At 40.9% G+C, this 23,751-nt stretch overlaps 1 long non-coding RNA gene across 1 annotated transcript in view; it reads left to right on the forward strand.

Moving 5' to 3' along the window:
* LOC148057518 (uncharacterized) overlaps positions 1–23,751 on the forward strand; it is a 398,505-nt gene that overhangs the window by 199,452 nt on the left and 175,302 nt on the right. The window contains exons 8-9 of the long non-coding RNA XR_015706361.1: positions 7,612–7,790; positions 17,318–17,473. This is a non-coding gene — a long non-coding RNA (uncharacterized LOC148057518). The remainder of the gene's footprint in view (positions 1–7,611; positions 7,791–17,317; positions 17,474–23,751) is intronic.

Raw genomic sequence — 23,751 nt, forward strand, 5'->3', positions numbered from 1 at the left:
AGCGCAAGGTGAAGCCCCAAGCTTGCTGGGGAGCTGCACTGTGGCTGCCGCTGCCTCCCCACTGCATGTTTCCCTGCAGTGACCCTGCTCCATGCCTCTTCCCACGGAGAACATGTCAAGAACACAGGCTGTGAAGGTAGAAACGGGAGAAGCGAAGCTTGTGCTGCCTGTGCTGTTCCTCAGCAAAGCAAACTGATGTTTTCAGGAGGCTTTGCACTTGGTCAGTTTGAAGTCAGGTACAAGGTGCTCGTGGGCGTGCTCACAACTGGGATCCTTGGTGGTGTCGCTTCAAATGCTGTACTTCTGTGAGAAACCAGGTACGTGTAACTCCTTTATCTCAGCATCGTCTGATGCTGCTCATATGGGTGCAGCACAGACACGTCTCAAGCTGTGGCCTCTTTGCACCTTGCTGTACCCCTTCATGTCTCCTCTGCTTGCCCTCAGTTGTGTCAGTACTGGTAATACTAGGGTGATGACAGTCCTGCAAGATTCTCAATCGCGCGTGTGTGCCAAAGCCAACCACAATTATCTTCTCTCCCTACATGATCCCAGGGAGCAGGGTGAGATCATCGCCATGAAATCACTGAGCTGCAATACTGTGTGGGTCCAGCTCCAGCATATTCAAGCTGCGTGTGGCTTATTGTCACGTACGTGTGTGATTGTTAACTGGGTCTTCATGTGGTGGTGCCCTGAAAATGAGTTGCTATTGTTTTCTCTTTGATTAGTCTCCTCTCTATCTGAAAAGAAGTCTTCCCTTGAGGGAGGTAAAAACCTTCATGTATTTTGTCACTGTATATTTTTTTCTGAATTATAAACTTACTTCCTTGTATAGGTCCTAGAAAAAAGAAATGGACTGACAAAGATTAAATATTCCCTCTAAACATGAGGCTGACAACATTCAAGTTTAAAAAAAAAAAATAATCTGAAAGTCAACCTTGTTTCTGGTCTTTTCTTGCAGCTTTTAAAATGTCACTGCCAAGAGAAATGACCGCAGTGGTGAATGAAGCTATGGAAAAAACAGAGCTGAATCTCTTTTTTCATGTTGTTGTTGTTATAATATCTGGTCCCCTCTTTTGAAAATATAAGTCAGGGAGGTGTGTGCATTGAAGTTCAGAAATAAACACCTGGAATCCTTTTAGCATTAAAGTACTTGGAATATATAAAGATTACCTCGATAGACATGCTTTGTTCATGAAATGAATAGGTGAAATTTGGCATGCTTCTTAAAGAGGCCTTTTGCCAGTCTTTCCCCATATTCTTAGCTCATGCCTTTGCATAATGATGTGATGCATGGTGGGCAGGAATAATTCAGCCTAACGATGAATAATGGTAGCATTTGTGGTCAACTGGTCATGACATTCTCACTTGAGCATTTCTCTTTGGGAACTGTGTCTTCGAGTCATGAGACTTGCAGTAATGTCAAAAACGAGAGCAGCACAGGAACAGGCTGGGTGAGGGAGAAAGGGGACACTTGTTTTACAGGGTCCACTGTAGGGGGGGGAAAAAAAGACACAAAAAAATCCTTGCTTGAAATACTGGTATCTTTACAATCATCTTTTTGTGACACTCCCTCCACCCCCAAGTACTTCTGTGTTTAAATCAACATATGTCTGCAGCCCTGTGCATAAAACCCACTGGAGTCTTCGTGAGGGGAAAAATGACCTGCAAGAAAGGAGGTGAGGTAAGTAGAGAAGGACAGGGAAAGCATCAAGGTGGGAAGAATTTATCTGTAGCCTAAAACAAGCAAACACAAAAAAGAGCAGATGCTTTTAAATGTGCTGGAATCAGACATGCTACCCCAGATTTGGATCCTCCTGGGCAGAGGAAGAAGGGGAGCATGTTAAACCTGGGGATGATGTTTAAATGGGGACATGATGTAAACAGTCATGCCAGAATGAGCTACTTCCCCCATGCCTCGTCTGTGTCCATTGTTTCTAAGTCTTAGGTATTAGGTATCTTTGAAGGTTAAATTTATAGAGATAAATTATTCATTGCTAAGTAGAAAGGGATGTGTGAAAAATGCAGACTTCCCCACTGTAACTTAAAAAGGCAAAGAAGCTCCTGTGGGTACATACTTGTGGTAGCTGCATATAGGAATAGTTTGGACACTATAGTTTTGATTAAAGGCAGGTTTGAAGTACTGTGGTCATGCTGATTAGATGTGTAGGATGCAACTGCTTTGTGTTGATGCAAAAAATGTGTTTACAGGAAGACGAATAAATGGGAAAGGAGTATCTGTGGTTCAAGGGAGAAGAATTATTAATGTTCCGATGACTTTCGCAAACTGAAAGTCTGGGAAGTTGGTTGTGGGCTAAGGAAACCACAAGTACTCAGGCTTGGTTTAAATTCAGTCTCTCAAAATTTGTTTGAATATGTGAGTAGGAATCCAAATATTGTGGTGATAGAAGAGCTGACACTCTTTCCATCCTTCAGATGTCATTTACAGGACACTGGAGATGGTTGAAGACCCAGAAAGCTACACTGTTCTTCTGTAGTGTAAAAGACTGCTGAAAATCATCAAGAACAACAAGAAATTTGATTTACACTTTAAAGTGACACTAAGAGAACATGTGCCACCTTGTCACGTGTTACTTAAGAGATTCTGCCAACATATCCAAAGCAACTCCATCCTCAAAAAGGACAAAAGAAAATCATGTCAAATATGATAGTAATCCGATGTGTTCCATTAGTTGTGAATTTCTACGAGTACTTTTCAAACACAAAATAAATTATTCTAAACAGCAATGACCTTATTCAAGATGTCACAATTAAGGTAACACAAAGCATATCAAAATTGTACAGTTTGTGCTGAAGTCTGACTAACTACAGCTGAAAGGGTTGAAGCTTACCTTATGCGTCAGAGGTATGTTAAAAATTATTAGTAATAGTGACTCCAGAATTTGACCCATCGTTTTCAGAACAGTTTGGAAAAGTATTTTCACACACTACATGCCCAAACTTTTTTTTTTTTTAAACTATGCTTTGCATTTTATCTAAGTCGTGTAAGAATTTGTGACCAGAGACTATAGACCAATTACCCATCCAAAGTAAGCAGGAATGTTAGCTGGAGCAGAAGAAACAATAGCCAGCTTAAATTGCTAAAATGTTTTCTTACATTTGTATGACAACACTATATAGAAGTTCCAGCTGAAAGTGGGGGGGCCCATGTTGTTTGATATTGTATAAAAGCAGAGTGCCATGTATGGAGAGAGAGCACAGAGAGTGCACGCAGTAAAAATCTGACCTGAGAAAGTTGTATGAAGAGTTTTGGGAAGAAGGAGTAGGAATAATGGTGTTAAATTGATTTTGCTACAGTTAAAATCATATGGAGGTTTGCTTAAATTCCTCTGATTTTGCTTTTTATTCAAGGAGAGGAGTGTGAGAAGCTTGGTTTTAAACTGGAGAAACCTAAAGGAGCTGCGTTATTTTGAGATTCTTTTACTTTAAGGCATTGTAATACAGCAGTCTATGATGAGAATAATTTTGCTCAATCACAGCCTAGAAATAGCAGATGTTCCCTTGACAAACAACATCAAAGTCTTTACTGACACCATGAAGCAGTCTTCTTAAGTAGACAGTTCAGCTTCTCAGAATAATACCTGTAATGTTGCACAGTAATATTTACATGCACAAAATGGGTAACTGAACACTTAGGACTAATTCAGAGCTGCTGTAGTGGGTTTAACTTCTTTGAAGTCAAATGATTTGCACATGCCTGCATCATAGCTCAGTGTGATCTCTTCAACTTTTCAAAGTTAGGTTACTGAAGAGAGTAAGGCGACTGCTTTAGAAACGTATTTCCTAATCGTAGCATTCCTCTTCCACTAAGGACGTGGCTTTGATCAATTATTTACTTACTCGGCCTTAAACAGATCTACACTTTTCAAAACTTTTCTTTGTTCAGTTTGTACCCAAACCGCAGTTCTTGGTATCGGCTTCTGCAGAAAGTCTGAGGCAAGAGATGGCTGCAATTCCATGTAGCTTCGAAAGATGAAACAACATGAAGAAAACAATCATGATGTCTGAATATTTTATCTCCTTTTATTATGTGAATGCTCACTGCATTAGAATATCCTCACCACCAACCCCTCTGCAGTTATCAAACGTCTCAGCTTTGTTTCAGTGCTTAACCAGCTGTAAAAGACATTTTATTGCCTTGTATATTCTTCCACCATAAAACTTATCATTTAAGTAAATCACTTCAGTATTAGTTTATAGATGACTCTAAAACAGAGAGCTTTTTAAAAATTTATTATGCCTAGTGGCCAGGTGTGCACAGGAACCAGTACATTCAGAGCAAGCAGCAACCTGTATTGCAGTATTGGGGGGGGGGGGGAGCGGGTGTTACCCTGTGAGTAATGCAGTGGTCCACGTGCCCTGCTGCACAAGACCAGCTGGCTGCTGTGCGCTACCAGAGCTGCTTGCCAGCAGGCATGGCTCATTAGGAGCCTAGTTGCAGGATATAACATCTTTGCAGTCAATTAACGATGCCGCTCTTTAAAAAGGTCCAGATCCTTCCTGATTCAGCAAAGCACTTCAATACATGTTCAAAGTTAAAGGCTTGATTAAAGTTTTGTGTAATAAAGATGTGAGGTCTTGTGCTTGAGGTTAAACAGGTAAGCGCATTCCCAAATCAGGGCCTGACATGTTACAGTTCTTAGAGGTTTCCAGGAATCTTGAATATCCTGAAATACTGACTTTGCTGATTTCCAAGCTGAGTATAAACTACAACTGAAAACCAAAACCAAACCACATTACTGTGAAGCATGCAGGAAAGCCTTCTAAAATCCGTTTCCTGGTCATCACTGATGGTTGTCTAGTCAAAGAAATTCTAGCAGACTGTTTACATTTTTGTAACCTTAAAATGAATAAGTGAATTAAAAGAAATTGCACAAGCCTATTTTTCTGGAAATGAAGTTAAAAAAATATTTGGTAAAAGGAATTTATTCTTTGTAGAAAGAAGCAATAAGAGTAATTGAGTTACACACTTCCTGACTGTAATATTTCTCACTGTACAAGGTGGTATTTTGTAGCCTGGTTCTTGTGGTCAAGTAAAGAAGCAAGTACTAGGAGAACCAAAATTCAAGTTTTTGCCTTAGTACTTTATGTAACGATGTGTGCCGCTTTCCCACACTTATTTTCTGGTGTATAGCATCCACTTACTTATTGTAATACCCTGCTGCTAAATCATTACAGTATTTATTAGGAAAATGTCTTTGCTCCAGTTCAGTGGGTTAACAGCAGAATCAAAGCTATTCTCTCACTGATTGCGAGTTATTTATAAATGTAACTACTATGCTGATTGTGGACTGGGTCTAAACACCTTACTATGAGATCTGAACTTGGCATTTTCTTGAGTAGTATATTGAATTGTCATTGCTCACTGCTTCGTCTTCTACAACATCTGGTCGTCTTATATTCCCACTGATATAGTGCAAAGCTCCATCTGATTGCAGTGAGCGTAGACTCAAGCCCCAAATAATTTTTAAATGAAATTTGTTGTAAGTGATTAATTGGTGAAGCATGTTGTGAATGTGGACTGTTTCTTTCTTCCTCTTACTTTGTTCTGTTAGAGAACAAGTTGAAATAAGTTTTCTGGTGTGTATGACACCTTGCTTGTACTTTTTCAGCTTTTGTTTTCAGTCTGAATTGGGCTGGAGTGATATTTTGTTTTTAATTTATTATTTGGACCTGAAACTTAAAACCACATAGCCAAAACAAACACATTCCCTGTACAGAGACTGCCTAGAAGTAGCTGGAATTTGGTCACAGCCTGCAAGGCAGGCAGAGCAGCCCCCCCTGTGGCGCCAGGATGTCACCTGTCCCCATGGGGCTGGCACCAGCTGCCCTGGAGACCTCTGGGCCTGGGGATAGTGGCCTCTGGCAGCACAAATGGTAAGGCAGGAGTCAGATCCCAGGGGTCTGTCTCCAGTTTCCACTCTCAGATTTGCTGGATCTGTTCAGGGGTAGGGCTCTGAGGCTTCACAGGTTACCATGTTTCAGATATGTTGGGGAAATTTTGGGTTTAGTTGGTGTAATGCTTGAATGCCCCAGAGGTGCAGGTTCTGGAAGCGATGAAATCCAGAGAGCTTGGGCAAACTCTGATACAAGACCAGCCCCCAAAATCCACATTCATCACAGCCCATCAGAAATCCACATGAAAGTTCAGTGAGACCGCTGCCTTTCTTTGCCTTGCCCCAAATTTTCATGTATTTCAGATGAAGCATTTTGGGTTCATTGATGCAAGCCTCTTTAGATGACAGCATTCGCAGCAAAATGTCCAGCTCCTTCTAGACACAGGGGTGAGCCTGAGCTGGGAGGCTGCATCAGAAAACAGGTGAACTTTGGAAAAGTTTGGACCACACGTGAACTTTGCCACTGATCAAATATAAATAATCCTGCTCAGACCCTAACAGCTGAGTTGAAGCATAGCTTTTGAAAAGATTGAACTTGGATCACAGTTTTATGGCTATCTCTAAAATATTTTATTGCTGGTTTATGACACCAAAGTGTAAATTATGGGGCTGTAAAGACTTGTGGTGTGAAGGTTTTATCCTTTGCTTATATACAAAACATAGATAGTACCCTTTTGTTTTTAGAGAGATACATATATATATATATATATATATATATTTTAAAAAGTACAGCTTAGGAAGCCATGTGTATTAGTAAGAAGAATACCTTACTCCTTATTTTTGTTTTAAGTGTGGGTACTTTATTTTTATTAGTTGGTAGTGTGTAATTATTTTCAGTCCATTGAGGTAGGTCAAACAATTTAAAAAAAGAAAAAAAAAGAGGGGCGAATAAGCATGTGTTGTATGTATGTAAATACTACTAGAATGTAAGTAGTGTGTGTAACACTATAAGGATCAGAGAGGAAATGTCTTTTATTAGATGAACTAATGGAGAAAGATATCTTTTGGAAGCACAAGCCCTGTCTCAGGTCTGAAAGAAACCTTATATAGTTTGTGTGTAAACATAATGAATCAGCTTATACTATGTGTGTATGCGTACATATGTGCCTATGCAAATGCAGTTATATAGATGCAACAGCAGCTACAATATTGACTCATTTGCATTAAAATTGCATGGCTGTGTTCTCCATTTTTAGAATAGGAATGGTAACAAATGAAAATATTTAGTCTCCTACTGTATTTTAAAGTAGCTTGCCCTGGCCTTTATCTCTTGGGTTTTGTATCCAGTACTCCTTCAGATTTTGCTCCATCCCATGTTGAGATGACTCACCGTCATTTCCTTCCATTCTCTCATGCTGAGTGACCATGGGCAGAAAAATCGTTTTCATCTGCTCCTTTTGGTTAACATTCTTGTTCCAGTAGACTCGCTCAGATGAATTTTTTCACAGCTTATGAAACAGTTATTTTATATCTGTGAACTCCATGTTATTCTCCTGCCCTCAACCTTGGCAGCAGTGCCCTTTCCAATCTCTGGGAAAAATGCTGGTTTATGCTGATTGGGATGAAACTGAGGTGTTAAGTGTGGTTCTCCTGTTCTCGAAGACTGGCAGGATTGGGATCGGACATGAGCGGCTATAGTGGTGTGAAATACATGTTTTTAGTGGTCCTATATTATTATTGTTCAAATTTCTTATAGGTAATGTCTTTATTCTGCTAGAAGATGCGGATGGATCACTCTTTACCAACTGTCAAGGCAAATATTGCTGTATAGTCCTTGCTCCCAGCAACATCCTTGGTGTCCTGGTGATGGGGTGCCTTGGAAGGACTGCGCAGAACAAGCCTCATACTACCTCTGCATTTCAGGCTCTCTGTGCTGTAAGTACACTGTATAATGTTGTGGCTACCACTTGGCATTTCCAAGTTGGTTAACTAGGAGTGTATTGACTTAACATCTGGAAAATTTACTGTGATTTTGATGATGATATGCTTTTTAGGTGGATGAAACTTTGTATCTGGCTCAAATAAATATGAAATATTGATTATTAGTCCCTGTAATCAGCAGAAGTTTCCATGATTGTTAGAGAAATTGGTATTTTTTCTCTAGTGCATTACAAGCATGCTGTAAACAGCACAAAGGCTGTAATTGACAGGCAGCATCCGATAAAATTCATTCTTTTGCTGCTGTGCCTAACAAGAAAGGGAGGAGATTATTTTGGTTATTTTGAAGATATATTCCCTAGGACCTATAATATATCTAGTGCTATCTCTGACTGTATAGAGAGAGGGATGCTGAAACAATGTTATGTATAGAGGTGTACATTTTCAAACTGTAAGAGACGTGTCTTCAACCTAACTGCACTCACTTTAGCCGAAATAAACATTTTTGGGAAGAATTTAGCTGAATGGTTATTTTTGGTCTGGCAAAGGGGAAGCTGACTGAGTGACTGTCATTACTCTGATGCTGATTACTGGAATTGACCAGCTTAAGGGCAATTTGCTAACTTTGTTTAAAAACAAAGCTGTTTTTTCTGGGTCCAACTGTGATTTAGAAAGGGAGGAGCTCTAAACCACTTTTTTTTTTTTTCATTCTTTTTTCTTTTTTAAAATAAATATAAATTATTTTAAAAAAAAAAGTTTCCTAGCTGAAAACATTATCTGAACCCCACATGCTGCGGGATTTAGGGAATTAACAGGATGATTCAGACATACAATCCTCACATTCATTCACACTCCTGAGAATTTTCCTTAAGGAATAAAACTTCTTTCCTGCACTTGGTCAGAAACAGAACCAAACCAAACCCGCTTCTCCATTTTTCTTTTTCCTTTTTTTTTTTTTTTTTTTTGACTGGCAAGTAGGACAGCTAATAAACCTAACATTAGGCTCTGGTGCACACTGGAGTCCAGTATAATCTCAGGGTATGAGTGGTGTGCCTTTAGCAGGCATTTGCAGCGCTCCTGCCTGTCAGCTTTTGAATGATATGTTGTCCGATCGCTCCTTCCCTTTCCTCACCCCTGCTCCATATGGACACATGTGCCAGCAGGGGCTAAAGGGTCGTTCAAAGTGTTCCCTTTTTATGTTTTACTTAGGGAGTGGGACAGAAGGTGCTGAGAGCACTGCTGTGTGTATTGGTTTGCATCTCTGTGAGAAAACAGGCCAAGGGCACTGCCTGAGCTCTGCCCCTGAGTAATAGAAAGTTGTGAACCTGCAGCTCTGCTGCTCTCTTGATGTAACTCTGGTTTCTTTTCCCTGGGGGGGGTGGGGGTGGCGGGAGATCATATGAGCTGCAGTGACTCTTTTTCTGCAGCAGGAATTAAGGGTACTCAGAACATGCAAAATTCCCAAGGTGCACGCAAAGAATCAGTTTATGATGGATTGGTTTCACACTCTTTCCCCTTTTGTTGCTCCTTATCAAAACCAAACTCACTCAAACAAAATATATCCTGTCATTTATGCAGGAAATAAAGCAAGTTTGTGAGACTTGGTGCTTGTCCATACTGCAGTTTAGTTTAAATGCCCACATGCATATGTATTTTCTTACTTTCTCCCTCTTAGAACTGCTTCCCTTGGTGTTCCTCCTGCCAGTTTGATTTAAAGATTCCTCTGACATAATCTTTAACATTTTTAAATTTATAGTCTGATTTTTTTTTTCCCTCTTGGTCATTCTTCCTCAATACCCAGCAACTTCTTCATCCATTCCCTTGGTCCCTCTTTTGCTCCTTCAATCAGGAAAGGCCTCTTAGCTTGCTCTTGTATTATCTGGTCCCCAGCTGAATCAAGTAGTACCAAGCTACCTGGGGATTTCTTGATTTTCTTTAGATATTCCCCCCCCCCCCCCCCCTTTTTTTTGTTCCATTACTTCTATTACTGGGCTTCCCTGCCAAATTCAGTCCATGTTGGTTAATCTGTCTGACCTGTCTCTCCTCCATCTGAGTTCATAGAGTCTCTATGGGCTTCTTTTAAAATTCACCTGAGTTCATTTGATTGTTTCAAGCTTCTCTTCTGATCCGATTTCACAGCTGCTTTTCTTACTGTGTCTTCAGTTTGGGGGTAATCCCAAAACAGAGCAAGTTTACTAAATACCTTGCAGGATTTTCCCTTTCACTGGCACAGTTCTAGGCAACTAGATCCACAGCTGCATTACTTACTGCATTTTAAAGACAAATCCAACCTGATAGGAGGATCAGAGGGGGGCTGCCTGCAGTATGTTGCCTTTCACCGCACTCCCAGTTCCCATTTTGCTACACCAGATACTGCCAACATCCTTGTCTCTTAGGCGCTTCTGTAGTCCTGTGTCTCTCCTCCCTTTCCTCTAGCTGATGTTTTGCCGGTGTTTAAATCCACATCCAGTTGTGTTTTTATTACACACAGAGATGGAAACTCTGCCCAACGATTCCTTTTCGTTCTCCACCTTCCTTTTGTTTTGTCTTAAATATATTCAAGGGGGAAACAGGAGGAGGGATGGAAAAGGAAGGGTTCGGTCTAGACTTCCAAAGCAATTTCCTTTTCCCTACAGAGCACAGCTCATTTCCTTCCAGAGCAGCGTGGCTGGGAAGTTGCACATTTCTTCTCAGCGCTGACTTTCCTGAAATTTGTTGAGTCAAAGCACAGCTACGAGGAGTGGTCCAGAGGACCATAAACATGCGTGTGTGAGTGCTCTTCCCTCCCTCGCTGCCAAACAGAAGAATAAACAGAGATTAATGTGGAAAGGAGAGGGCGGTCTAGATAAGCAGCCACAGGGTGGAAATGTTGAAAGAAAATAGACAAATATCCATAGACACACCTGCACTTGGGTGTTTCTGCATCGTGGGGTCTCACAGGGCTTATTTTTGCCATAAATGTCTCAAGGACAGAAAACTGAGCAATGTGGAGGTTGGTGATTTGCCTGAGGGTTAATTACAAGGTTTTGACTTTGGGGGGGGGGGGGGGGGGGGGGGAAAGGATAAAAGTGATAGTTTATGGTTGTAACTTTAACTCTTCATACATTGCATTTAGCCAAAGACAGGATATTTTTTTTTCTTTAAAATGCTTTTACATTTGCTGTTTTTGAATAGAATCCCATTTAGTACTGTTGCATCCACTCTTACCAGGTGTCTGTGTTTGCTTTAAATCAAATTAATAAATTGCTTTAAGTCAAATTAAAACCAGACCGAAAGAGTAGTGTAGTCATGACTGAGCAACTTTCCTCCTGTGAGTTCAAGACACTCTCTGCTTAAATTTTTCAGGTGAATTAAACTCAGTTTGGAAAGGAAATCTTTCCAAAAAAAAAAAAAAAAAGAAAAAAGTGATGAGATCATAATCTGTCAACTCCATGGACTTTCTAATTTAGTTGGTGCCTTTACGTTCTTGTTTACTTAAGAGATGAGATTTCTTCTGTGTTGAGAGTGTGTGGAGACATGAACAGGAAGATGAGCTGGACTCTGACTATGCGCTTGATTTAAGATAATTATTTCAGCTGTTCAGTTTGGCTTTTGCTTAGCCAGACAGAGTTACATGGTGTTTATTGTCTTGCCACCAGTAATTGCAGATTCGTGTCTGAGTAACTGATACTTATTTCTGAGTCTGAAAAAGATTGTAACTGATTTCTTGTGTTAATTGTGAGGAAATGCACAATGAAACTTTAGAGAAGTACTTACAAACTACTAGGTATCGCAGTTACAGAGGAACTTGAGTTGGTTGATCTTTTTTCAGTAGAGGAATAGATGAGGAAACTGCCTTTACATTTAATCTCAAAATCGGAAGTTCAGCAAACTCTATAGGCAGAGGATCTTTAAAAGGTCTCCTGCTTCCCAAACACTTTGCCTTGAATTCCCAGCTACAGAAAACCCTTCTGCTATTAGGCATGAGGTAAAACACCATAGTGTTTGCTCCTCTTCATCTCAATGACATTTTTTCCTGTGAAGGAAAACACCTGGCGCAGGAAAAGGTTGTGTATGGATAGGCATGCTGGTGGGGAATGGTTACTACATCCACTTGATAGTCCTACACTGGATAGTGCCAAGATATTGGGGCCTCAAAATTTGGGAGTTGCTATCTGGCATGGGAGACTTTGTAAGGACAAGAATGTCCAATTCTTGCAATGTAATGTAAAAACCCTGTTATGGAGCTCATGCTGCAAATTACGGACCGTTTTTGTGAGGGTAGGGGATGCTGCTTCTTGCTTGTTTCAGCCAGATTGCAGGTGACCAGACTGGTACAGGGAGGTACAACTTTTCCATTTGCAGAGGTACCTGCAGTGAATAGATGTGTACCTGGTAGCTGAAGATACTTGAGTGAGTTACAACCTTATAACCCACCCAGCTGTGTTGGGCTGGTTGGCTTGAGTTTTTGACAGCTGTGGCTGGCAGGGAAATCTCCACTCTGTTAAAGGCAGTATTCAAGATGTTGTTCCTGGAAAGCCAGGATTTGAAGCAGTGATAGGCTAACTACCGAATGAGGCACATCAAAATACTTGGAGGCATAGGTGGAAATTAAAAGAAGGAAAAACCCAAGGTATCTCGTTTTGTTGCCCATCGTCTGCTAGGACCCCAGAATCTCCAGAGAAAGTAACTCCATCTCAGAATTCCTCAGGTCTTATATTTGTGAAATGAGGATAATAAGCAAAGTGCCTTGAGTTCTAGGGATAAAACGGTGCTATATAAAGGTTGAGCTTTATCACTATTAATAGTAGTATGATTATTGATTTATTCTTATCGTAATTTTTACATCAGACGTAATTACTGTTTTTCTGTGGATGGCGTAGGATGCATTGAGGTGCAAAAATATTATAATTTCTCTGAAGGTATTGCTCACAGGCAGCCTGTAAAGATTTAGAGTTCTTTGCTTTGTCCTGGTATGTAATATAGCCTGTAGCAGTAAAGTCCTTTCAGATCAATGTATTTCAGCAGCATTGTTTAGTACTTTCCCAGATCAACAAATAAAACACACTTGAAAAGGAAAACGACATTTACTTTCTGTTTTCGTAGTCGTCTCATATTTTGCAAAACAAGATGGAAGAGGCTAGCTCTTGTATAGCATCCACATCTGAAGAACAGTGTCTTACGCTTAACTGATGTCGGTAGAAGAAAACAGATAAGAAGAGTTACATTTCGTATTCTCACCGTTGCATCTCGATTACTCTTGTTGTAGCTGAGCTGACTTATGCAGAAGGCGCATAAGAATGCGTGGCCATCTCTTTGCATCAGTTTTGTGTGTCTTTGCATCAGGAGTGGCAGTGTTCAGGTCTTATCTCTAGACTAGTGATGCCCTTCCTGTCAATTGTCTCCTTTTCAGTTTCACTGGCTCAAATAGACTAAAATGCATTTACATTTAAAAGTTAAGCATGCTCCTAGCAGTCTCTAGATCTGGAAAAAACTGGTAGCTGGCTTGTTTAGTGAACAACCCTTGATTGCAATCTCTAATCTCATAACTGGTTGCTGGGCTCACCTGCCTTCTTTCAGTGCTGTTGCTGAGCTCAAACGGGCAAGACTCATACAGATAACTGTGATGCTGAGTGGAACTGGAAATGTGTATGTAAATGTTAGTTTTGGCGAGGACTTTTTTTTTTCCCCTTTTTGGTACAAATGTGATGAATAATCACCATCACTAAACTGGTTGGAAGCAGGTGGAATAACACCATGGACAGAAAGTGTTTTCAATGTGAAAGAAGTGTCTTGGTGTTTCCTAAACACTTGCAGTAGGAATACTTTCTTCCTGAAACTTTAGGAGGTGGATGGAGACTTACTGGGCTGTGTATCCCTTGACTCTTGCTAACTTTACCCAAGTGTTTAATAGGCGCTACAGAAATAAGTGTGACCAGAGAACCATAATGCTTCTCAGAAAGTAGCTTTTTGAGATGTGGCACTACCCATTTTGTACCGCCCTGGTAGCCCTGCTAAAGCAGCTCTGAGCAAATCTCTGCATCGCAAACAAATAAAATGGGTCAAGGATGGATTATAAAGGTACCTCTCACTCCCATATCGCTAAATTCTTTTCCCCTTTCTGACCCACTGCCCTTTATATCAGAAACATTACTGGATATACATCTGGGAAATTAACAGAAAGTTTGTTTTACTTCTTTTCAAAGTGTTTTCATGGTTTTAGGTGAGTGTTTGACTTATGTTCGTTGGCCCTTGCACAAGACACTGTGAAAGCTATTTCCTTTTTCTTTAATGAGAATGTACGGAATATCAGGTTTCTGAGCGGTGAATTTCCTCTCAGGAGATAGGTGAGCATATGTGATACAAGTAGTTGTTTTGGTAGACTTGAGAAATTGGTCCTTCTGTACTTTCCAGATACTTTCTTAAGCCAAACTTGTACTTTTCATACAGATGGAAGTGCAGTCTTTTTTTTTTTTTTTTCTTCCCCTTTTGTCCCCCCCCCCCCCTCCTCCGTTTTTGCCCCCCTTCCCCCCCCCCCCCTTCACTCTCCCCTCATCCCCCTCCCTTCCCCTCCCTTTTTGTTTTGGAGTTAAATAGACAAGTGGAGAGTCAGAAATATCTGAGTGAATTCCTAAGAAGGTGGTAATAGGAGGATGGTAGCAAACATGGTGAAGGCAAACCTAGTCTGCATGTGTAACTTGATTTGAGTCAGCAGAGCTCCACCAGAACTAAAGCCAGCCCTCTGCTTTTATGCTGGTATTTTCATGCGTGACTTATTTGCAGTGCTGGTGAGAAAAGGAAGAAAAAGAAAAAGGGGGAGATGTTTCCCTCTCTTTGCTCGTGTCCTGGTATTTAAGGTCATGTATTTTTATAACTCCTGGTTTATCTGTGTGGGTGGGCAGGTATGAGTCTCGGTCTTGTCTTCTCCTTGTGCAATGTCAGGGGGAAGTTCAGGTCGGTGTGCTGCCGGGGCCAGCCCACATCCTTCACCCACGCAGCCCCGAGAAGCAGTTGCACACATCAATCAGGGAAAACCCTCAGCTCTGTGCACCGTTGGAGCAGGTGTGTGAGCTCATGGTGACATCAGATGACTGTCATGTTGCCACGGGGTAGCCACCAGCACCTGGCGCGTGTTCTGTGTGCAGAAAGATCTGCCTCCTGAAGTAAATGATCGTCTTTGATGCAAAATATACAGCTCCAACACTCAGCCCACTGATACCTATCCTTTCCCCTCATGGATGCTCTGGGGTAGAGCAGAGGGAAAGAAGAGTAAGGAGAATGATTTTGTGAAAAATTGCAAATCTTCCTACAAAAACCCTTGCCTAGTGCCATGCTCTTAAAATTGTCAACCGGTTACAAGCATTGCAGAAGGAGGAAGGGAAGACCAAGGCTGCATCCAGCCAAAAGGGAAGCTGGCTAGATCAGTTGTAACACAAGGATTGGACAGTTCTTGAAGCACAGGCAGAAGCAGTGTTCTTGCAAAGCTACTGCTTTTATGTCCATTTAGTGTTGTTTTTTGTTTTTAAGCACCAATACTGCACCTTGTTTTCTCTCCTTGAAAGATGAACCCAGAATAAATGCACACTCACACTACCCAACCCTCTTTATTTTGGTGTCTCAGAGTATACCAACACCTAGCTGTAAATAAATTAACTGTATGAAGTGAAAATAGGCTGTGCTTCCTCAAGCGGAGCTGTTGGCTTTTTCCAAGTCCTATCTACCCGGACCACCTCTGTTACAGAGTGTGAGGCAAACTCTGTCCCTCTGTGCCCAGGTAAGTCTGGAAGAGCATCACTGGCTTAATTTGCCCCTGGGAATTCAGTAGAGTGGCTCTGGGTTGTATGAATACATGTTAGAGATGAATTTGGTGTCAGCTTCTGGCGCTTCAAATAGGATAGCTGTATACATAGCCTTTATTTTGTTAAATGAATGGAGTGTATTGGAACAAGTTATTCTTGGAACATATGCCAGTGGGCAGAGGAGCAAATCCAAGGAGCACTGAGATGGTAGGTGCCTCCAGTCCTGGGCATGCTCTTAGGCAGTTGGCAGAGTGACGTCTCCACCATTTGGGGGTGGGGCTTCAAAAGTTTAGTATCTCCAGAAATGGAGTTTAGGGTATCTTTCAATCTGTCTGGAGCACTCTACCCCCTCAGTGCCTTGGGACAGGAGGCCTGTGTACCATCCTTGTAGTTGCAGTCCAAACCTTGCTTATGAAGAAACTCAGAGAATTTAACTTTTAAATGAAATGGCTTATCCAGTTATTTTATATTTACATGTAAGCAAGAGAAAGCAAGATTTTAAGAAAGAGTGGTGTTGATCATTGTAGACATCCTTTCTAAGGAAAAAAAAAAAGCATTTTTTCATCCATTGAAATATTGAAGCCTTCCCGATTCAATGTATTCACAGACATGTACAAATTACAGGGTAAGGGCCTAGTTGGGAACAAATTCACCTTATCTTGCCATGCCAAGAGTGTTCATGCTGTGCCATTTCACCTACAGATAGTAACAGGGACGGGTGCTTAGACCCAGGAAAGGAGGTGGCTTCAGTTCTGCTGTACACAGTAGAGCAATTCTGACTCCTACAAGATATTTCCAGCTTTGAAACACTGTTTTGTTTGGTAATGACTTAGGAAGTGTATAACTGAATATTGCTGTGAGTGTTAGTTTACGTAGATAATGAGACCATCTTCAGCTACGTTACGTAACTTTTTGTTGGTGTGACTTCTGCGAAAGGGATCATCTTCTTTAGGATGTGAACTCACCACCAACCAAACAGTTGAGAATCATCTTCCTGTAGGGAGAAGTGTCCTCTTCCCTGACCCCACCCTTTTGTTTTTCTTTTCTACCAGCCTCTCTTGAAAACAAACTCCTGCTTCAGCGTTGTGTTTTTTGCCTTTCCTCTAGAACTCAATCCCTGCTCGTTTCACACTCAGGAGCCACATGGGTAGTGATGGCCCTGCTTTAAGGTGTAGGAACTGCTTTCCATGTACTGGGATAACATTGTATGGATGCTGACCCGCAGGCTGAAGCCCAGGAGAATAACCATGCAGTGGTCACGGAGGGGTCGCAGCACGCTTGGCTTTACCAGTTCTGTTTTGCTACTTTATCATACAAATGAGTGCACTGTCCTAATCAGGTTTTCACACAGTGAGGGTGGAACAGGCTGGTACAGATGGCAGGAGAACTAAAGAGGGGTGGGGAGATAGGGGGAAGAAAAGAAAAAAAGAAGAAAAATATTTGTCAGGCTTGATAGTGTTAATGAAAACATAAAGAAAGAAAGGAGGAAAGCAATGTTTGGAGAGCAAAGACTGACCTGACAAACGTGACCTCTGTTTTTCCCAAGGGCTTCTGACTTTGAAACCAAAGCTGGCTTTAATGTTCACCAGGTGCCATCAGGGTGTTTTGATTCCCTTTAAGGAAGGGAATTAGCCTTATAGTTTCAGCATCTGCACTTCAGTGACAGGGTGTATTCTTGTTCAGATCATAACTCTTGAGGTTCAAAGGCCATGAGCAGCTCAATAATTAATTCTGTTACTTCCACAGGAGGCGATGAACACAGACCTGTACTTCACACACGTTTTGCCACAGGAGCCTTTCCAGTCCTGTCCCTGGTCAAACAGGGTCCACCTAAGCATCTCTGAACAGCCGGCCGGAGCAACCAGAAAGCTAGGCAGATGCAGCACAGAAGCAATGCTGGCAGTAAGATTATTCCTCATGCTAAAATAATACTTTGAAGTTCATATTTTGTCAGCTGAGATTATAGTTCAGTTTCTTGGAAGTGAGATGATATTTTGCTCAAGATACACGGCTCTTTGTCCCCTGTTGTTATATAAGCAAATTGTTGTTACTTATAATCCTCTTTCTGGCTGCTTCCTCTCTGTGGGTAATCGTGCCTCTGATATTACCTAGATATCTCAGCCCTGCTTGTGACCTGAGTGTCGCATATAGATTTTAGCTCTTCAGGTGATTGTCTTGTCCAGCAGAATAGAGATTTGTGGGAATATTGCATATTGTCAGCAATATTCAGAGGAAACAGCTGACTGATCGATGGGGTCTTTGCTCCCCTCACCCCTTGGCCCTTTCCTCTGAGGGGCCCAAGAGCCAACTGTTCCTGGATGGCTCCCCCTCCTCTTGTGAGGCTCAGGAAATTCAAGCAGCTCATCCAGTCCCCCGGAACAGAGGCTGTGTTGCAGCAGGGAGTAGGTAGGATAGGCAATGTGTCCTCGACAGAAGATTTTTTTGGGGGAGTGTCGGGGGGTGGAGGGTAGAGGACCTAGGGCTATCCAAGGGCCAGCTCAAGATCATTGGAAGTGCTGGTCATCGGAGCAGTGGGGTGGGCAAGAAGGCCTTGAGAGGCCACATCCAACAGCAGCTCTGCAGTATGTATGGTTCTCTCAGCCTCAGTACTGTAGCAAATGGATGCTTTAGGAAGAGAATGTAACAGTATCTCTAATATCTCTAGCTGTACTGCAGGACTGTGTGGGTCCAGAAGTGCAACAGGATGACCCTTCCTTTACTCATCAGTATGAGACTTCTTGCACCCAGTATCTGTTCTATGGTCACCTCCTGCACCCAATTACCTGTTCTACAGTCCATTCATTTAGAAGTGTAGGACCAGAGCAATTTCAACAAGAGATTTGGGATGCTGTTGTGCACCAAAGATCCAAGACAGCTAGCGTTCGCTGAACTAAACATGATGTTGTTAATAATTGCATTTCATATTGTGGCACAAAATGCAGCTTGTCATTATCTTTGTGTAGAAGTGTTCAGTTTATACTGTAGTAGTGCTGCTTATTTAAAGTGGAAAATTGCTGCATAAAGTTGTATTTGCATCCAGAAGGAGCATTTTATTAATTAGTAAATAATGATATGATGAAATTGAAGCACACTGCCTTTTCTTTTTCAGTTTTACTTTGACGAGTGCATGCTATAAAAGTGTATGCACAAATAAATGGTTGTCCCTGTGTCCCTAAAAACTTATGCAGACATGTTGCAATATAATTTAATTTTAATGGCAATGACAGTTTAGAAAGGAAATGCTGTCCAAAGATAGACAAGGAGTATAGCAATAAGAATGTACTTTCATTAGTTTAAAATAGAATATTAGAAGCATAGTCCTATAAACCGGAGTCACAATATTAACATGCAGATATATAGATATGTATTAATATCTTGTTAGCATTAAAATATGTTTGGAAATTGTCTTGAAAACTTTCAACCCAGGCACAAAATCTAGGTACCTGTTCTTTTTACTTCATGTTAGGATAAAAAGCGTGCAGTTGGTGAGTGGGATTTAGCAATGCTACAGGCATTGCTGTGGGTTTTGGGGCCGATTATAATCACTAGGCAGATTGAAGTGTATTGAAAACCAGAAAATCTCAACAAGCCTTTTAAATGAATTGTTGAAGTCCACTAAGCGGATTTTAGAATAAAGGTATCTGAATGCATTCACACATGTGGAGAAACCTGACTGCATATGTGCATTGCTGGGCCCTGGTCTACTTTCATGTAATACTACCATGAACTAAGCCTGTGTTACTGTAAAGTGCGTGTTGACTTGGGATAGTGCCGTCCGAATCAATTCAGAGCCCTTATTAGTATAAAGACACTTCTGCTGGAGAACATAGGACTTCTTCAGTTGCACTGAGTGATTTTTAAGGACGCTTCAACATTGGGGACTGGATAATAGAGCCTGGAGGAGAATGTTTCAAAGTCGATTTGAATGGATAAGAACAACCAGTCCATCTTGGAAATAATATTGACATGATTTTTCGTATTTAAATTGTTTTTCATGTAGTTAAGAATAGTATTTTAGTATTTCTGAAGTTTTCTCCAGTTTGTGTTCAGCAGCAAATTCTGGAAAGTTCACGAGCAGCTGCAAAAATAACAGAAGAGTAGTAATTCAAGAGGAAGCTGCCTCAATATTCACAGCTGAAAGGTTCTCTTGCTGCATTCCCAAATTTAACCTTCAGCTTCACTTCCTGGTAGCATAGTTCTGATTATATTGTGTAATGAACAACATCTGATATAATCTTTATTACTTTTCTTTCTTTTTGCACAAAGAAAAGAATTTTGTTAGTAGAAGGAAAAAAATATTCTGAAGCATTACCATTAAGACACAGCTAGAAAAAATAGAAGGTAGAAAACAATTTTCATTATTTGTATTAACAAAACATCAAATAACTCAAATATACACAGGGAAAAATTCTTCTGAAACTTCAGCTGTGCTTCTAGTTTTCAGTCATACCGGTTATTGGTGATGAATCTCTCTCTGTTTGTATGAGCAAACAGAGGAATGCTTACACTGTGAGATGTCCTGAAGTTAGTGTTCTGGATGTATTTTGCCCGGTTGTTTTTACATTTATTTTACTACTTTTGCAAATCGCAGTGGTTGCAAATCAGCCTACAAGTTTATGAAGACATAAGTAAGCCAATGAGTTTGAAATATTACACCTATAGTTTTCTACATAACTTTTTTTCATGTCGTAAAGTGGATATGAGTTGCCAATGAGTGCTACAGTAGGTCAAGTTTGCATCATCAATTATTTTGTGTCTTTGAGATATTTTGAATATCACATATATTTAATATAGATATAAAAATGTATTTGAAGAGGTCTGTGATGATTTTCTGTGCACATATCTGATATGACAACTTCGTCTATAAACAACAGCTCTTTCTCTTGTTGCCCAGCTATCCACAAATAAAAAGCAAAATGGGAAAGAGTGCTAATAATTATTAAATTCAGCATGTATACTGCATGTGCCTATTTGTTCATCTTAGCAATTCACTGCTAGTGACAACCTGCTCCCTGAGCAGTAATTCCACCTACAATCTTAAGTGTGAAAAAGAAGATACTGGGCTGGATGTAATTGAACTTCAAAATCTGGAACAGTTGTTAATTTTAGTGGCTGCTTCCTGTGAAAATTCCTTTAAGATTAGTGGGACTTTAAGACCCATGGAAGTGAAAATGCATTTCATGACCCCGGGGACAAGAGAAGACAGGCGTGGTACTGCAATGGTTACAGCAGAGACAGGTGACGTGGGAGCTGACAAAGCTCTTGGGGAGATATCCATGCCACAGTTGCTGTGTTCCAGGTGCAGCAGCTTAAAAAATAAATCTGAAACTCCTTTGGATCATTCCTTAAACAAAAAGAAGATTGTGCTGATGAAGCCCAGAGTGATTTTTTTTTTTTTTTAAACTCAGCTATTGATCTGTGGGTTCCTAAAGGGGGGGAAAAAAAGGTTGGATAGTGAAATGCTGGCGTACCTTTGTCTAAAGCGTGCTGATGGGCATAGATGTAATAATGTTGTAGCATGCCATATGAAGAAGAGGTGGAGTAGATGGGTACATCTGCTGACAATCTTTCTTTTTAATTTGGAGCCACCTAAAAGCAGTAAGTAGCCGAATAATAACCCGATCCCCATATGGCTTCCGTTCTTTCAGAGTAATGGGGGGGGAGGACGGAGGGCGGGGGAAGAGTCTACTTTTAGCTCTGGCTTCTGTTTGCCTCTTTGTGAGCCTGAGAACGTTTCCTGTCTGCTTGGTGATGGGAAACGTAACCAAAGCAGGCGTCGGTGAGTGACATTTCTCATGCCTGGCTTTCTGCCTTGGGTTTTCTGTGCCACCTTAGAGATGTTGCAACATGCATGAAGGGGGAAAGGAGGCCAGATCTTTAGCATGATTTGCAGTTAACTCGCTGTAATATTTTACCGTGTTGGCTTCTCAGCATATGTTGTATTGTATCTAAAATATATTTCCCAATTACAATTCCTTACAGTCCAGTATTGCAAAGAGAAGGTGAATATTGTCCTTTAAAATATATGTAGTTTTGCGAGTGGCACATTTTGAAATAAATAGTTTTGCTTTGGTCTAGAATTTATACATAGAGACTCACTACTTACAGTTTCCTCATTTTTGCTTCTGTATCTCTCCATACTTTCCTTCCTGTCTGTGTTCTCTTATTTCCTCTCTAAATTATAGATATGCAGGAACAACCATTTTCATTGAAAAGGGCTTCATTTTGGGGATAATCTATGGCCATTTTAAGAAAGGTCAGCAGTTCACAAGGGTGTTGCTGAACATGGGATTATATGAAATGTGACTTTAGGAAAAACAAAACAAAATTAGCAGTCCTCAGCACCCGGCAATCTTCAGATGGATAGCATTAGGAAGAAATGCCCATCCTGCTTGTTTTGCTAAGAAGGTTTTATGCCAGATTATAGCCCTTGCCCTGTCTCTGTCAAAATAAGTTTTGCGAAGCAAATTCACCCACCACATGAAGGGCAAGGTGAGAAAAGGAGGATGAGTGAGTGCAGAAAGAACAACAGAGAATTTGTGTATTGTTTTTAGTATTGATGCTATGCTAAATCATTGTAAACACAGGTTAGGATTGCCAGTTGGGAAACAATATCAATATTGGCATATTTACTAGTATCTGTTGCCCTATTGAATTGTTTAATTGCTTTAATGAGAGAATGTGAAGATATACAATTCTTCAGGAAGAATTTGGGAAGGAGACAGTCAAGTCACCTCTTTTTCTGGACTGTGAAAACAGATATACATGTATTTATTGGAGATAAGAATTCAAAGTTATGGATTCAAAGGCACACAGGCATGGAGTAGTTAGAGTTGGATTTCTGTGAGAAATTGTACTGGTTTTTTTCTACTTGGAAAAGTTTGAAATCCCGAAACATACTTCCCCACTGCCCATTTTTCACTCCTTTTGCTTACCTCTAGAAAATAAAGTCTAGGCTGCTCTTTGTTGACTTTCTGTAATTTCTTTCTCTGGCTTGCTGCGTCTTTTGGTTCAGCAGCACAGGGGAGTCACAATCATGCAGTAAAACTCCAGCTTCTCCTCACCTGGGTGTCGTCAGGGAAAATGTCCACTGTGGGTGAAGGGGTTCCAGAAACCCCAATCCCAGCATGAAAGCAGCTGGGAATTCCACCCTCTGGATGCTGCTTTAGGACCTTAAAAATTAATCTTCTTTGCCTCCAGTGGAATTTCAGGCCCTGCAGAAGTCCATTACCTGTCCCTACCTAGGCATGAACAGCAACTCAGAAGTTTCTACAATATTGTGAGTGCTAAGATGTTTAAGTTTCTTGTATTGATTATATGCTTATCTATCCATAATTATTTTTAAATGAGGACATATGCTTGGTATCATGCATTCAATTCCTTTGTATTCCTCTACATGTTGCTTCCAGGGTCAGTTTTGCTGTTAATACTTCATCTTTTGAGAATGTTGGCTAAGGAATGCATTGGATATGATAAATTCTTGCTTTTCTACATATTGTCTAGTTGGATGTTCCTCACAGGAGCAGTATGATGAAACTAAGACATAGTTTGTTTCACCTGGTAGGGAAAGTTGTGAAATTCTAGTTGGAAATAATGATCCTATGATGTTATTCCATGTTTGAGAGAGATCTAGTAGCTGTATTAAACCAGAAAGGCTGGTGGACAGAAGGGCTATGTCTGTACTAAGAAGTTAAATGTACCTGGGAGTAGCCTCTGGCACTGAGGTTATGGACAGCCCACGTCCATATGATGCAACTCTTACTCTCCAAAAGACGGTGTCCACATCTAATCTGCCTTACAGGATTTAACACTGGGCTGTGTTTTTTCCCCTGTGGTTCCAGGGAGAATGCTGGCAAACCTGTGCCAAACCTGCGCCAAGGACTAGTCTAATAACTGAACTGCAGAGACAATTAAAGTCTACTGTCTGGGATTGCTTCTTGGCACTGTTTAATTTACTGATGTAGAAGTGGCCAGTGAGGAATGTCTGGCTGTTTATCCCCAGTTATCCTGTTTATTGAGGATCAGCACTCCAACTGGTGCGTTTCATGCATTTGGAAACTCATTTTGTCTTAGCACTGCTGAAGACTTTGTTAGTTTTGCATTAAAATGACACCCGTGTTACTTCTGCATATCTCGGGGCGGGGAGGGCGGGACAGAAACGAAGAAGAAGCCTTCAGTGC

Source organism: Nipponia nippon, unplaced genomic scaffold, assembly GCF_047370975.1.
Source record: "Nipponia nippon isolate SJK-2023a ecotype South Korea unplaced genomic scaffold, ASM4737097v1 scaffold_1, whole genome shotgun sequence".
In the NCBI taxonomy this organism is placed as follows: domain Eukaryota; kingdom Metazoa; phylum Chordata; class Aves; order Pelecaniformes; family Threskiornithidae; genus Nipponia; species Nipponia nippon.